The sequence below is a fragment of the Procambarus clarkii genome, chromosome 67, assembly GCF_040958095.1.
Source record: "Procambarus clarkii isolate CNS0578487 chromosome 67, FALCON_Pclarkii_2.0, whole genome shotgun sequence".
Classification (NCBI taxonomy): domain Eukaryota; kingdom Metazoa; phylum Arthropoda; class Malacostraca; order Decapoda; family Cambaridae; genus Procambarus; species Procambarus clarkii.
Genome location: NC_091216.1, coordinates 28584201 through 28599200, shown reverse-complemented (window position 1 = coordinate 28599200; position 15000 = coordinate 28584201). Strand labels below are relative to the sequence as shown.

General features: G+C 36.2%; 1 protein-coding gene across 2 annotated transcripts in view; it reads left to right on the top strand.

Annotated features, from left to right (window-relative positions):
- The window catches only part of LOC138355470 (uncharacterized), a 550270-nt gene that overhangs the window by 327374 nt on the left and 207896 nt on the right, over positions 1–15000 (top strand). For both annotated transcript variants that reach the window (XM_069310584.1, XM_069310583.1), the window contains exon 2: positions 11505–11568. The gene's annotated coding sequence lies outside the window, so the exon portion shown is untranslated. The remainder of the gene's footprint in view (positions 1–11504; positions 11569–15000) is intronic.

Here is a 15000-nt window from a genome sequence, read left to right as displayed (position 1 = left end):
GCCCGATTTGCCTAATAAGCCAAGTTTTCATGAATTAATGGTTTTTCGACTACCTAACCAACCTAACTTAACCTAACCTAACTTTTTCGGCTACCTAACCGAACCTAACCTATAAAGATAGGTTAGGTAGGGTTGGTTAGGTTCCGTCATATATCTACGTTAATTTTAACTACAATGAAACAAAGTTGACCTCATACATAATGAAATGGGTAGCTTTATCATTTCATAGGAAAAAAATTAGAGAAAATATATTAATTCATGAAAACTTGGCTTATTAGGCAAATCGGGCCTTGCATAGTAGGCTGAGAAGTGCGTTCTGGCTATTAGGTACGACATATATATATATATATATATATATATATATATATATATATATATATATATATATATATATATATATATATATATATATATATATATATATATTTGCATATTTCGGTAGCAGTCTTTCTTGTAAACATATGTTGTTAAATATGACCGAAAAAGTAAGATTAATAATTCTAACACGAATTTTCTCAATATTTCTTTTGTTTCTTTTTACTGTTGATGGTAATTAAAAATCAATTCTCCAAAATTCATTTTAATTTCTAGTCTGACGCGACACTTAAACGCGTTTCGTAATAACTTATTACATTTTCAAAGACTTTAGTTTGCACACACACAACTATAACCTGCAAACATTAAACAGAATTTTACTATGCTAATATTTAAACATCTTTTGTCATATATACTCGCATTTGGGTGAGGTGATATGTTTGTAATTAACAAACAACACAGAAATCATCGATTGATACAGCGATAGCAGGCGGCTTGACATCTGCGAGGCACTACACATCAAGAAGTCATCACCAGCAATCAACAGCCAATTAATGCACAACTATATTCTACCCACTTCAAGACTCCGCACCAATATAGAAGCATCAAGAGGAAATATGGGCGAATAGGACCCTTTGCAGTTACTTCCATTCTTCCCTTTCATCTATACCCATTGAACCGTGTTCTGTCTTGTGTTGAAAGTTTGTTTTTACCTCATCCAAAACTGTTGTACCATATCACCTCACCCAAATGCGAGTATGATGTACAGGTTGCGAAACGGGTACATACATACATATATATATATATATATATATATATATATATATATATATATATATATATATATATATATATATATATATATATATATATATGTCGTACCTAGTAGCCAGAACTCACTTTTTGGCCTACTATTCAAGGCCCGATTTGCCTAATAAGCCAAGTTTTCCTTAATTAATATATTTTTTCTAATTTTTTTTTATGAAATGATAAAGCTACCTATTTCATTATGTATGAGGTCAATTTTATTTTATTGGAGTTAAAATTAACGTAGATATATGACCGAACCTAACCAACCCTACCTAACCTAACCTAACCTATCTTTTTAGGTTAGGTTTGGCTAGGTAGCCGAAAAAGTTAGGTTAGGTCAGGTTAGGTAGGTTAGGTAGTCGAAAAACAATTAATTCATGAAAACTTGGCTTATTAGGCAAATCGGGCCTTGCATAGTAGGCTGAGAAGTGCGTTCTGGCTACTAGGTACGACATATATATATATATATATATATATATATATATATATATATATATATATATATATATATATATATATATATATATATATATATAGGCCACAAGAAATGCAAAAGGCCTATTGACCCATCCGATGCAGCTCCTATCCATACCAACCAACAGGCCCACACATGGATAATAATAGCATAAGATAGTAAATATTTACAATGAATTAGTGAGACAAATGTGTAACAATGATCCTACTCAAATCGCCCTCTAATTGATCTATCAAAAATGGATCTAAGTTATATAAACCACTGCTAATGTTTAAATTACTTTCTTCTGTAATCTGTATCAAAGCACATTCAATTATGTTCCTGTTATAAGTGATGTTATAAGTAATTGAATCTGCTTTGATACAGATTACTATGCAATTGAGTAACACATACAGAGTAACTATGCAATATAACCTAACCTGTCCAAGGACTGAATTAGCTTTCCTAAGCCTAATTTAATTTGCTATATTAGGCCTAGGAAAGTTTAGATTTGTTGTTTTCTTCTTAGTTATTTCCTCATTTATTTATATACCAAATATTAATATTTATATATTTATATACCAAATTCATTGGTATAAAAAATAAACAAATGTTATTGCAACAGTCCATTTTTCTACGTATGATCAATAATTGCCATAAGTGATTTACTTTTTTGGATTGCTCTAAAACGAAATTCATGGAACATAATAGGTCTTTTATATCATATTGAGTTGTTTTTGACCAGACCACACACTAGAAGGTGAAGGGACGACGACGTTTCGCCCTCTTACCATCCTCTTCTTATTCCTATTACTATCTCCTCATTCGGCTGTTATAATAGGAGCTGCCTCGTATGGGCCAATACGCCCTCTGCAGTTCTTATTTCTACTACTATCTCCTCTACTACACTTTGCTCCTCAACCCTCTCTAGCTATTTATTGCCTGCCTCTACTTCTTCATCACAGTCGACTTGAGAATGGTCCAGGACGGACCGAAACGTCGTCGTCCCTTCACCTTTTAGTGTGTGGTCTGGTCAACTTACTTTAGCCACGTTATTGTGACTCCTCGCCTGCACATTGAGTTTGATTTGATTGATTGTTACCGCCGAAGGCGGCTAGTTTATTGTGCATCCCATACTCATCCTGTGAGCGGTAGCGCAAAAGCATTACAGAGGGCACAAAAGGTCTTTATCAGACCTCATCTTAGATTATTACATAAACAATTTCTTCAATCCTTCACACCTTATACATACAATGTCAGCTAGTTACAGAGAAAGTGCTATTACAAGAGCTACATATTTACAGTAAGTCATCATACATTAATGGTAGGTCTTGTCGTTAATACATAATAGTTTGGCCAATGGGGATATTACAGAGTCATAGGGGAGCTTCTGTTTATTATTAGTCCTCACAATACACTACTTGATGAACGACATATGAGATTCAGAAACAAGTAGTGTGCACATTGAGTTGTTTTCACAGATCCTTCCAAAGCCGTGAGGTTTGGTGTTGGGGTTAGGGCCTAGCAACCTCTAAAGGGTTATTAAGACAACCCCAAGTGCTTGCTATCCAACCGGAAAGAATACTTTAGTCTTGAACACTCTCCAGGACTAAAGTATACTGTGTGTGTATACTGAGGAGCGGGGGTATACCTCTCGGTGTTTAAATTTGTTAAAAAATTTTCCCGGGGAGCTAGTTTATTGGGCAGCATACTGTGAGTGGGCATACCGCCATAGCAGCATGTACAACACTCCCCAATAGGAAGAAAACCCGCTGGGTTGTTCATCATGTCACTGCATCTTGGTGTATGTCGCTGATATCAACTACTGGTACTTATGTCTTTATTGCGTCAGCAGCAACACTATTCTTCCAGCTTAATGGTCAGGTTTACTGATCTATGCAAGCTTGGATGAGTGCTGCAAGGATGGAGGGTCATGTAAGCTTTGCTGACATTCTTTTTGTGTAGATGAGTTATACTTTCTTATTTAGAATGTAATTAGAAGATGAAAGTAATTGGTTAGGGAAGGAAAGACAGAGAGAGAGAGAGAGAGAGAGAGAGAGAGAGAGAGAGAGAGAGAGAGAGAGAGAGAGAGAGAGAGAGAGAGAGAGAGAGAGAGAGAGAAAGAGAGATAGTGGTTTGGATCAGTAAATAGCATTTACTAGAGAAGGGAGAAATATATAGATGGTTCTTCACCATATCACTAGCAGCTACAGGGCTCTTTAGAGGAAATATAGAGCCGTCAGATTCCAGTTATTATTTGATTATGCATCACTAAGCTCTACTGACCTCTGGTTAACCAAATAATTTTCTATCTGTGTCCTCCTGCTACCTATTTCGGGGCTTTAGTGTCCCCGCGGCCCGGTCCTCGACCAGGCCTCCACCCCCAGGAAGCAGCCCGTGACAGCTGACTAACACCCAGGTACCTATTTTACTGCTAGGTAACAGGGACATAGGGTGAAAGAAACTCTGCCCATTGTTTCTCGCCGGCGCCTGGGATCGAACCCAGGACCACAGGATCACAAGTCCAGCGTGCTGTCCGCTCGGCCGACCGGCTCCCTCCCTCCCATAGGTTAATGAAGCAGGTAACATGGAAGTTCCTCCATTGAGTAATGGAATACCTAAGCAACAGAAAACAGCAGGTCACTGTGAAGGGAGATAGAGTGGCGAGAGATCAGTTCTAGGACCTTATACTATATCTATAATGCGTAAATCATCATCCAAAGGTGAATACTCATTGCTAATTATGCAAAAGTATCAGTAGCATAAAGGCAGGGAGGTAACATGAGGAAATAAGATGACCTGGGCAAGCTGAAAAAAGGCTTAATAAATGGCTACTAGAATTTAACTCAAGTAAGAGCCAAGTAATGGAACTAGGTGCAAGGAACAGTTGTCAAGATTAGGCTGACATTACATATGTCAGACCAATCCTGGAATTTGCGGCTCTAGCGTTAAGTCATTATGTGGTCAAACAAAAGACTAAGTTAGATAAAGTTAAGATGTATGCCACCAGACTAGTCCCAGAGCCAAGAGGCATGAGTTAAGAGGAAAGAATACAAAAAGTAAACCTCAAATGGCTGGAACACATAAAAGTTAACGGAGACATGATTAATATGTACAAAATTCGAAGAAATAAATAAAAGGAATACACTAAGAAATAAAGTTCTAGAGACAAACTCCATACACAATTTCGAACGAACATATGATAGGTGCAGGAACCTATGCACTAGTTAACTGACGGCTGAAAGGAGGGACCGAGGAGCTGAAACTCAACCCTTCATAGTAGGTGAGCATTTGTATAGGAGATGTACGGCACTTTGAATATGGGACTACTCTTAATGTCACAGGAGAAGACGAATTACATGAATAGGGAAGATTTGATACATATACAGGGACACGTCTATTAATCTGGGTTGATACAACAGTTGTACAAGGTATGTACAACACTTGTACAAGGTTGATACAACAGTTGTACAAGGTATGTACAACACTTGTACAAGGTTGATACAACAGTTCTACAAGGTATGTACAACACTTGTACAAGGTAGGTACAACACTTGTACAAGGTAGGTACAACACTTGTACAAGGTAGGTACAACACTTGTACAAGGTTGATACAACAGTTGTACAAGGTATGTACAACACTTGTACAAGGTAGGTACAACACTTGTACAATGAACAAACGACACTTGCGCTAAAATAAATAACACTTAAATGAGAGAGGGGTTATATAACACGCAAAATATATATGTTTCCGAAATAAAACGCTCTGCCTGCTTAATTTTTTTCTAATCCAGCAGTTGAAGACAACAAAAGAACGCCGAATGATAATTTAGTGAAGGTTCTTTTAACTGCTTATTTTCTTCACCCAGACAATAACTGATAACAACAACGTCGAGTCTGGGCTCATTCATTCTTTTGAAAACTTTTTCTTGAGTTTAATAATCATTGAGATTTTTTATTTTTTGGGGCGGGGGGAAATGGATGTGATTCGTACCTTATTTCTTTGTTAATATTAATAACAACATGTAAAACTTGTTTGTCCCTGGGTTAGTAATTGTTGCTTTATAATTGTTTATGTCTCTAAGGTGGGAAAATGGATATATTATTCGCCTCAAAAAATGTCTTTTGATCTTTGCGTCACAACAGCATTAGAGAAGACGTCTTGAAGTTATACCTGAAGATTTATATATATATATATATATATATATATATATATATATATATATATATATATATATATATATATATATATATATATATATATATGTATATATATATATATATATATATATATATATATATATATATATATATATATATATATATATATATATATATATATATATATATATATATATATATATATTCCCTAGGACCTTTGTCCAAGGCAAAGGTCAAAGAAAAGTTTGATAATAGCCATTTTTCTAAACTTTAAAGGTATAAGCAAGTACAAAATATAACAACTACAACCCAGGTACACATACTTTTATATTGTAGTATAATATTAATTTAGATATTTTCACATTTTAATACGAAAAACGAAAGTTCTTGACCAGTGCACACATCACCGATAGACAAGACACTGCCTTGAAAGGCACACATCAAGACGAGAGCTCTTGATGTGTGCCTTTTAGAAAATAGTACGACAGGGACAATATAATTAGACATTTATTCTATTATATGGTAACGTGGTCAGTTATTTTATCTTTATTGCATATTTGTATCTGTGTATTATGAATGTTAGTTTTCAGTTATTTATGATTATAATAGTGTTTGTATGTGTGTGTGTGAGTGTGTGTGTGTGTGTGTGTGTGTGTGTGTGTGTGTGTGTGTGTGAGTGTGTGTGTGTGTGTGTGTGTGTGTGTGTTTTACGAGTAAACGTATGTAGAGTAATGTAATGATTAATCTCAAGACCAAAAATATGCATCAATCATCAAAAGTCATATGAAACCTGTAAATATATAGACAAAATTTCAAACGAATTCTTATATAATAATAATAATAATAATAATAATAATAATAATAATAAAAATAATAATAATAATCACAATCATATAAGTAATACTTGAATTCTTTGAAAATATAAGTAATTATTTTATTTGCGGAATTAGCTGAATATTTCTCAGAACATTAACTGTTTTTATATATCATTAATGTTATTAAGTTAAAAAAAATCACACACTTGTGTATTTGTGAAATATATGTAAGGAATTTACACCAAGTCTTTCACACTCTCCTGAGTGCTTAGTCAAGGTCTGAGTGTGTGATTAGGACCAGACTTACATCTCAACGTCTAATCATTAGACGTTGAATTGTAAGTCTCATACTAATCACACACTCAGACCTTGACAAAGCACTCAAAAGAGTGTGAAAGACTTGGTGTAAATTCCTTCCCTATATTTCACATATACACATGTGTGGGGTTTAATCCTATGTTAATATGTCTGTGAGAAGACATTACTATTAATAATTAATGTTATACATACTATTATACATTTTTTCTTTATTTTTATTCAGATTTTCATCAGTACCATAATATTTGTTTGTAATTAAATGGAAATTATATTTTATTTATTTCATGTTTATTCTTAGTTTATTTAAAATTTGTTTTGCAGATTTTATCCAATATTGACCAGGGAGAAAAGTCGCTTCTTTCCTTAGACCTCCCGAACATCCAAGGATAGGTGTTATCTCTTCTCATGTTTCATAAAAGCATCTATGGATAGATGTCAAGATGTCCCTTGAGCTAAAGGAGTGTCCATGGATAGTTGTCATTCTCTGAGATCCAGCTGCCCCCCTGGAAAGCACTCAATTCCATTTCTCTCTCCCCCCACTGTCAACAAACTGTCATATATCTCTTCTTTTTTCATTCCAAGTTTCTGTGTATAAATGCTTTTTTGACTCAAGGTAAACACGCATACACTAATTCCTCTCCATGAGGCAATATTTGAGGCAAGCTCTGAGCATGGTGGATTCTGGTATATATATGGGGGGGTGTGGTGTAAGCTGTTTTGAAACGTATTTTCACTTGCTCAAATTTTCCTCTGTCGCAGCAGCAATATTTTCAGAGTAAATATTAATTTCAGAGAAAGTGTGAAAATTCTTGGATATCTCCCTTCCCCCACACAGCCTGACATGGCTCATACAAGTATCTAATTTGGCCCACTCATGCAATGAGTTTTTCTTTACCTGTTTATTTGTTTTTCTTTGCCTGTTTATTTGCTCTGTGTATTCCTAATTCTAAATTTGTTGTGTTTACTCTGCGCTTGTTTATGTAATTCATTCAATGAGGATTTTGTACATGGAAACCAAAGCACATATATGCGTGTGGATATTTTTTTTTTTGGTAGGTGGAACAGCGTCCACATAATGATAAATACCTAATTAGAAAGTGCATAAAGAACTTGGGACGGATTTTGTTCCTAAAATAAAAGTTCCTCTGATCATGAATGCATTACTTGATAAAAGAGTATATATGTATATGTGTGTATATATATATATATATATATATATATATATATATATATATATATATATATATATATATATATATATATATATATATATATATATATATATGTATAGAGAGAGAGAGAGAGAGAGAGAGAGACAGAGAGAGAAACAGAGAGAGAGAGAGAGAGAGAGAGAGAGAGAGAGAGAGAGAGAGAGAGAGACAGACAGACAGACAGACAGACAGACAGACAGACAGACAGACAGACAGACAGACAGACAGGGAAGGGAAGGACACTGTTGGAAGAAAGCACCAAGCCATTACGACTATATAGCAGTTGGAAGGGATCAAAATAAAAATTTGGGATGGGACGGGGGGGGGGGAGGAATGGTGCCCAACCCCTTGGACGGTCGGGGATTGAACGCCGACCTGCATGAAGCGAGACCGTCGCTCTGTTTAACAGATAGAAACAGAGACTGACAGGCAGACAGCATGAGAAACAGTGACAGCTAAGAAAAAATCCTACGCAATCAGGTTGGAATGTTTGTGTATCTGAATTGTTTATTTTCTCAGATACGTATATTCAATATAATTTAGATAATGTAGGCGACGCTCTGACATATTATTAGCTACATCAACACTTATAGATAATGCTGTGCATGACTCTCTACATAAATCAGTTGATCAAGCTTAGAATACACACAATCCTATATGCATGTAAAGCTTGAATGACCCCCCAACACAATATTCAACTGCAAACTCAAGGATTCCTCAAGGATTCGAACATATATATTTTTGACCAGACCACACACTAGAAGTTGAAGGGACGACGACGTTTCGGTCCGTCCTGGACCATTCTCAAGTCGATTGAGAATGGTCCAGGACCGACCGAAACGTCGTCGTCCCTTCAACTTCTAGTGTGTGGTCTGGTCAACATACGTCAGCCACGTTATTGTGACTCATCGCCTGCATATATATTTTTTATGCCAATTATTAAACAATATTTAAATTGCGTGTCCGAATATTTCTAGATAATATTTTCATTGTTCTTCTAGCTATAAATGATATAATATTTGTATTCAATGCTAGCAATACCTTTCTCATTTAGTTGTCAACTTAGAGAATGCTTTTAACAGAAACAAAATTTTAACATACTTAAGTGTTTAGCATTCAGCTTGTGCTTTCTTTCTGCTGATGGTATTTCAATTTTCTATTAATATTCATATTGTTTTATGTGTAATTTTCATTACATGTTATATATATGTAGAAGAGACTAATTGTGTTTTGAATTGGCCTGTGTAATTGACACTGACTCTACACTGAGGCTATCTTTGTATTACAAACTTTGTAGTCTCAAAACCTGTGTATTGAGACTACATGTGGATTACTACTACTTGTATAACTATCTGTGTATTAAACTACTTTAATATTGAGAATATATATGTGTGTATAGATAATTTGTGTATTGATATTACCTTTATAGTGACTCTACATATGCAAATTCTAAATTAATCAACTTGAATGAGACAATCCAAACCATTATTTTCGTTATTGGATTCTTTCATTGGTTCTAAATATACAATTTTGTATCTAGCCTTATCTCAGATGCTCACAGAACGGTGTCGCGGTTGTCTTTAGCACGGTCTTAGATACTCATATATCTGTGCGTAGCTTACTTTTAACCCTGCCTTTGATACTTACAAAGTAGCATCAAGTTTTGTCTCTTTCCTTGTCTAAGATTCTCACAAAGTCTCGATAATTTTGTCTACTTCCTTGTCATTGATACTCACAAACAAAGTAGTGTCAAGTTAATCTCCTACCTTCTCCCAAATACTCACGAGGTAGGAAAAAAACCTGACACGTCTTATTCATGGGTATAAGTACATGTACACTACTTTATGAGTCAGTTGTCTCATTGACTCACACAGTAACAAGTTTGACTTCATCAATATCTCACTCACAAAGTAGTATATGCGTATTTTCCAAATTATTAGACCTTATGTTAACCAAACCACACACTAGAAAGTGAAGGGGCGACGACGTTTCGGTCCGTCCTGGACCATTCTCAAGTCGATTGTGAATGGTCCACAATCGACTTGAGAATGGGTCGAGGAAGGACCGAAACGTCGTCGTCCCTTCACTTTCTAGTGTGTGGCTTGGTCAACATATTTCAGCCACGTTATTGTGACTCCTCGTCTGCGTACTAGACCTTATATTCAGTCTGGAAATATATATTTAAAGCTGTTTTTCTTGTTTCGTTTTTTCTTGATTTGTTTATGTTTTTCTTGAATTTTTAGGATTTTCTTGAATTTTTAGGTTTTTCTTGAATTCGAAAGACATATTTGGAATAAAAATGTGACGGTACTGAGTGGTTATATTTTTCTTAATATTAACTTTTTTATTTATAAAAAAAAATGCCCTATTCAATATAATTTTGGTATTTTGAATATATTGTCATTCTTTCCCTCAGCAATTCTGAGGATATAATGAAGTTTATATAAGCGTTATATGCATTCAGAAATGTTCTTGTAAAATGAAAACATAATATTTGCTAATGATTACAGTAAAGGCTTCATAATAGGAACGGAGTGATGTTCGGTTAAGTCTTAACGGAGGATAACATACACTTTCAAGAAATGTTTACTTCCTGTGATTAAAAAAAAAACTTTAAAGAACAGGAAAATGTGTGAAATATTATTGAAAAATGTCACGCGAAGATAATTTATCCCCCGCACTAGCTGTCATAGGAATAAAAACTTCAGTATTTGAAGACAGTTTATTGAAGTTAATTAGTCTTTATTGAAAAAATATGAAACAAGACTTGCAATCCTCTCTTTGCTTCTCCTTAGGAGATAACCTATATATTTTTGCGATTTGGTTATTGCCCTTGTTTGCTTGCTTACAGGAGGTTATCGCCCTTACTAAGTAACAGTTCATTACCCGTACTTAGTTACAGGAAGCTATCGTCCATGCCCGAAACGCTTTGCGTAATAGTGGCTTTAGGCATTGTATGTACTAGCTATACCTATAAGTTAAACAATCCTTGTAAATATTTATTGTATGTATGTACCTTACCTAAATAAAATTGTATTGTTGTTGTTGTTGTTGTATAGTACAGGAAGCTATCGTCCTCGTATAGTACAGGAGGTTATCGTCCTTGTATAGTTACAGCAAGCTATGGCCCCTATATAGTAACAGAAAATACTATATTATTATACTTTCATATATTTTGGTACTCAGTTACACTAATTGTAATTATTTGTTTAAGTTTAAAAAAAATCTTAAAGAGCATTTTCAACCTAAGAAATGTTCTGTTTGAGGAGTTGGAATCCAATATATATAAGTTCCACCAACTATATCCACTTCTATGGATTTTTAATGACATTTCATGTTTATTTCACAAAAATTGGCTAATGTTTCTGTTTTTCCCTCGAGTTATTTTAGTTCATAAAATAGTTTCACATCTTGTTCCAGGAAAGCTGTGTGACTGACTTAAGAAATGCCGTCTATCCGAGGAAGATATCTGAAGATATTACAGGTAGGTCAGTGCCTGTTTTCGTATTTGGTTGAGAGAAGGCGCCACATTGGAAAAAATAAATTGTTCGAAAGTAATGAAATAATCATTTCTTGTAGATGTGTCAATGATTTCACTTTCTAACACAGCTTTTGTCCCCTGGGGTAGCAAGAGTTATTTTCAAATGGCTTCTGCCACTAAAGAATCGAAAATGACTATTTTTCCTCTCTCAAATTGTGCTTTGACTTTAGACAACTTAAGGATTGATGTCTTTAAGGTTGTTTGAAGGGCTGACAAGTCTTTTGACCAGACCACACACTAGAAGGTGAAGGGACGACGACAGTACACAGTTCAACTTAAAATCAAATAAATGAGGCAGAAAGGTAGCATATTCGAAAGTGGGGGTATGCCAGAATTAGGTAATATTGGGAAGTACTTCAGTGGTAGAGGAAACAAGATCAAGTGTAAAAAATCACATTACCAGCCCATAATTTAACAGTGTCTAGAGGCAAGGAAGTAAAGCAAGTGAACTTGGAAAATATACTTAGAGAGCAAGACAAAGGAGAATTGAAGCAACTGCAACAGAGCAGGGAACGAATAAGCGAGAATCAGACAAGGAATGTAGATGCAGGCGATGAGTCACAATAACATGGCTGAAGTATGTTGATCAGATCACACACTAGAAAGTGAAGGGACGACGACGTTTCGGTCCGTCCTGGACCATTCTCAAGTCGATTGTCTTGATAATCGACTTGAGAATCAAAGGGGAATCCTGTTTGACAAACATGTTAAAATGTCTTTGACAAAATGTCAATAATCCCATATGAAAGAAAAGGATGGATTAGCTACATTATCCAGGACTTCCAAGAAAACCTTCCGAAACCTGGAAAACCTTCCAGTGTGTGTATGTGTGTGTGTATGTATGTGTGTGTGTATGTGTGTGTGTGTGTGTGTGTGTGTGTGTGTGTGTGTGTGTGTGTGTGTGTGTGTGTGTGTGTGTGTGTGTGTGTGTGTGTGTGTGTGTGTGTACTCACCTAATTGTGCTTGCGGGGGTTGAGCTCTGGCTCTTTGGTCCCGCCTGTGTGTGTGTGTGTGTGTGTGTGTGTGTGTGTGCGTGTGTGTGTGTGTTTGAATATGTATGTTTGTGTGCGTGAGCATTTGTTTATTTATTACTGGTAGCAGGTGTTTTGAAAGTCATAGATTTTTCCGGGCTTCAATTAATTTTATTCTGTTTTTTCAGCTGTCTTAACCGTTTGTATAGATCATGTATCACGATTAAAACAGAGTGCATATATTACAACACACAAATTATAACAGCTAATTACCCCCTCCCCCCCCCTCTCCAGGAGTATGCCATATACCCCTCGTTAAATCATTTATCATCATTTATCAGTGCGTTAGATGTCACACAAATGAGCAGATTCAGAGAGATAATTAAACAAGGAATTCACAAGGGAACTGAAGCAAGTAATGTGAAGAGATGCAAAACTAAACAACCATACCTGATAAGCAAAGGAAAATCGACGCCCTGGAACAGGTAACGAGTATCCAACTTCTTGGTAACGGTGGTTTGGGAGGCCGTTGGTAGTTCGGACAAGGAAGCCTTGTCCTTACCCGTTTGTCATGCCGTTGGTAGTTGCTTGTTCACTGCTTGCAACTGCCTTTGGAACAGGAGGGTGGAGGCTGGGGAGAGATGAGTTGTCACGCAGGAACTACGGATGGGAGATAGGGGAATAGGGGAAGATGGGGGGGTGGGGGAGGCAAAGGGAAAAAGGGGGGGGGGGGAAAGGAAAGGTGGTAAATATAGGTACTTGCCCTGCCTTCATCTGTGCTTTCATACCCTTGTCCACAACCCCCCGCTACAAGCATCACCCCCCAACCTCCTCTCTCTCCCCCCTCTATCCTTTTCCTTTTTCTCAGATTATACATGTGTACTCCCCTAGTTGTGCTTGCGGGGGTTGAGTTCTGGCTCTGTGGTCCCGCCTCTCAACTGTCAATCAACAGGTGTACAGGTTCCTGTTATCTACATATCTACACTTGAATCATATCTACACTTGAAACTGTGTATGTCGCTACTTAGTGTACGTAGGGGTCTTGTTCCATCATTGATGTCTTTCATGACTCTTCTGCTTTGCGAGAAATTAAAAAATATATCATATGCAGAAAATTATCATTGGCATAAGCGTGACCTGTGTCCTACCAACATTATAGGCAGAAAATGCGATTAACCATTAAAAACATGATCACAACAAACTTATTCACTAACAATGATCCCGAGACCAAGATAATCACCTTTGGCAGAGACGAATTTCGTCTGTGCCCAGACATGCCCACACAGGGAAGACCAAATCGTGAAAAAACACATCATTTACCATTTATAATTCATGAAAAGGTTTTCGACTCAATAAATGTAGAGTCCATTACAAATGCTTTGCTTGAAAATTTTAATTAAGGATTACCCAGTGGGTTCAGTATTTCTGAGCAGCGGTAATTCAATGTAACTCTGGGATATTGTGCCCACTGGGGGGGTGGAGGGGGCATTTTAATCACCATTATTGATTATGAACGGAATAGAGGACACTATACAAGCCAAAAAACAAAAAAAATGTAAAATATCTGCCTGGAAAATCATTCCAGTTGGGCAATTATCTTGACTACACCCTTACTCAGCCTCTCAGTCACAGATGCTGGAAGTGAAGTTTAAGATTACTACTAAGTAGTGAAGATGTAATATATTTTTTTGTCATACTGAATCAACAACTCACCTTATTAACCTCTTGTTTGTTTTTTCCGGGTTTGGTGATCTGGTCAATCAGGTTGTTAGACGCAAAGCCTGGTAATCTGACGTCTGTGTCACAGTCTGATAAATCAGGCAGCCTTTGGAGGTGTTTATCGTAATAGACCTGTGAAAAAAAAGACTTGTCAGAGGGGTATGTGGAATTATGACGTGAAAAAATAATATTATCACCAAAAGAGTGAAAAACTAGCTGCAATACATATGGGAGGAGTAGTTATCTTGCTCTAATATGTATGGGATGAGTAGTTATCTTGCTCCAATAGATATGGGAGGAGTAGTGATCTTGCTCCAATAGATATGGGAGGAGTAGTGATCTTGCTCCAATAGATATGGGATAAGTAGTGATCTTGCTCCTGTAGGAAGGGAAAGAGAGTAGTGATCTTCCTCCAGTAGGTATGGGGAAAGTAGTGATCTCGCTCCATCGGGAGAGCTGTTAATACAGGAAGAGTACAGACCTCGCTGTAACAGACCACTAACTCGTACTGGTGGTAATGGTCAATACGTTTATCGAGGAACTTGAAGAACTTAATACAAAATCGCTCAGGAAGTAACAATAGAAAGGACAAAAGTATTGATATTTTCATCCCATGACAAGTGTGTGTGTGTGAATAACACGTGATGAATAATATGACAGTATCAGACATTAAAGGAAGGATTAA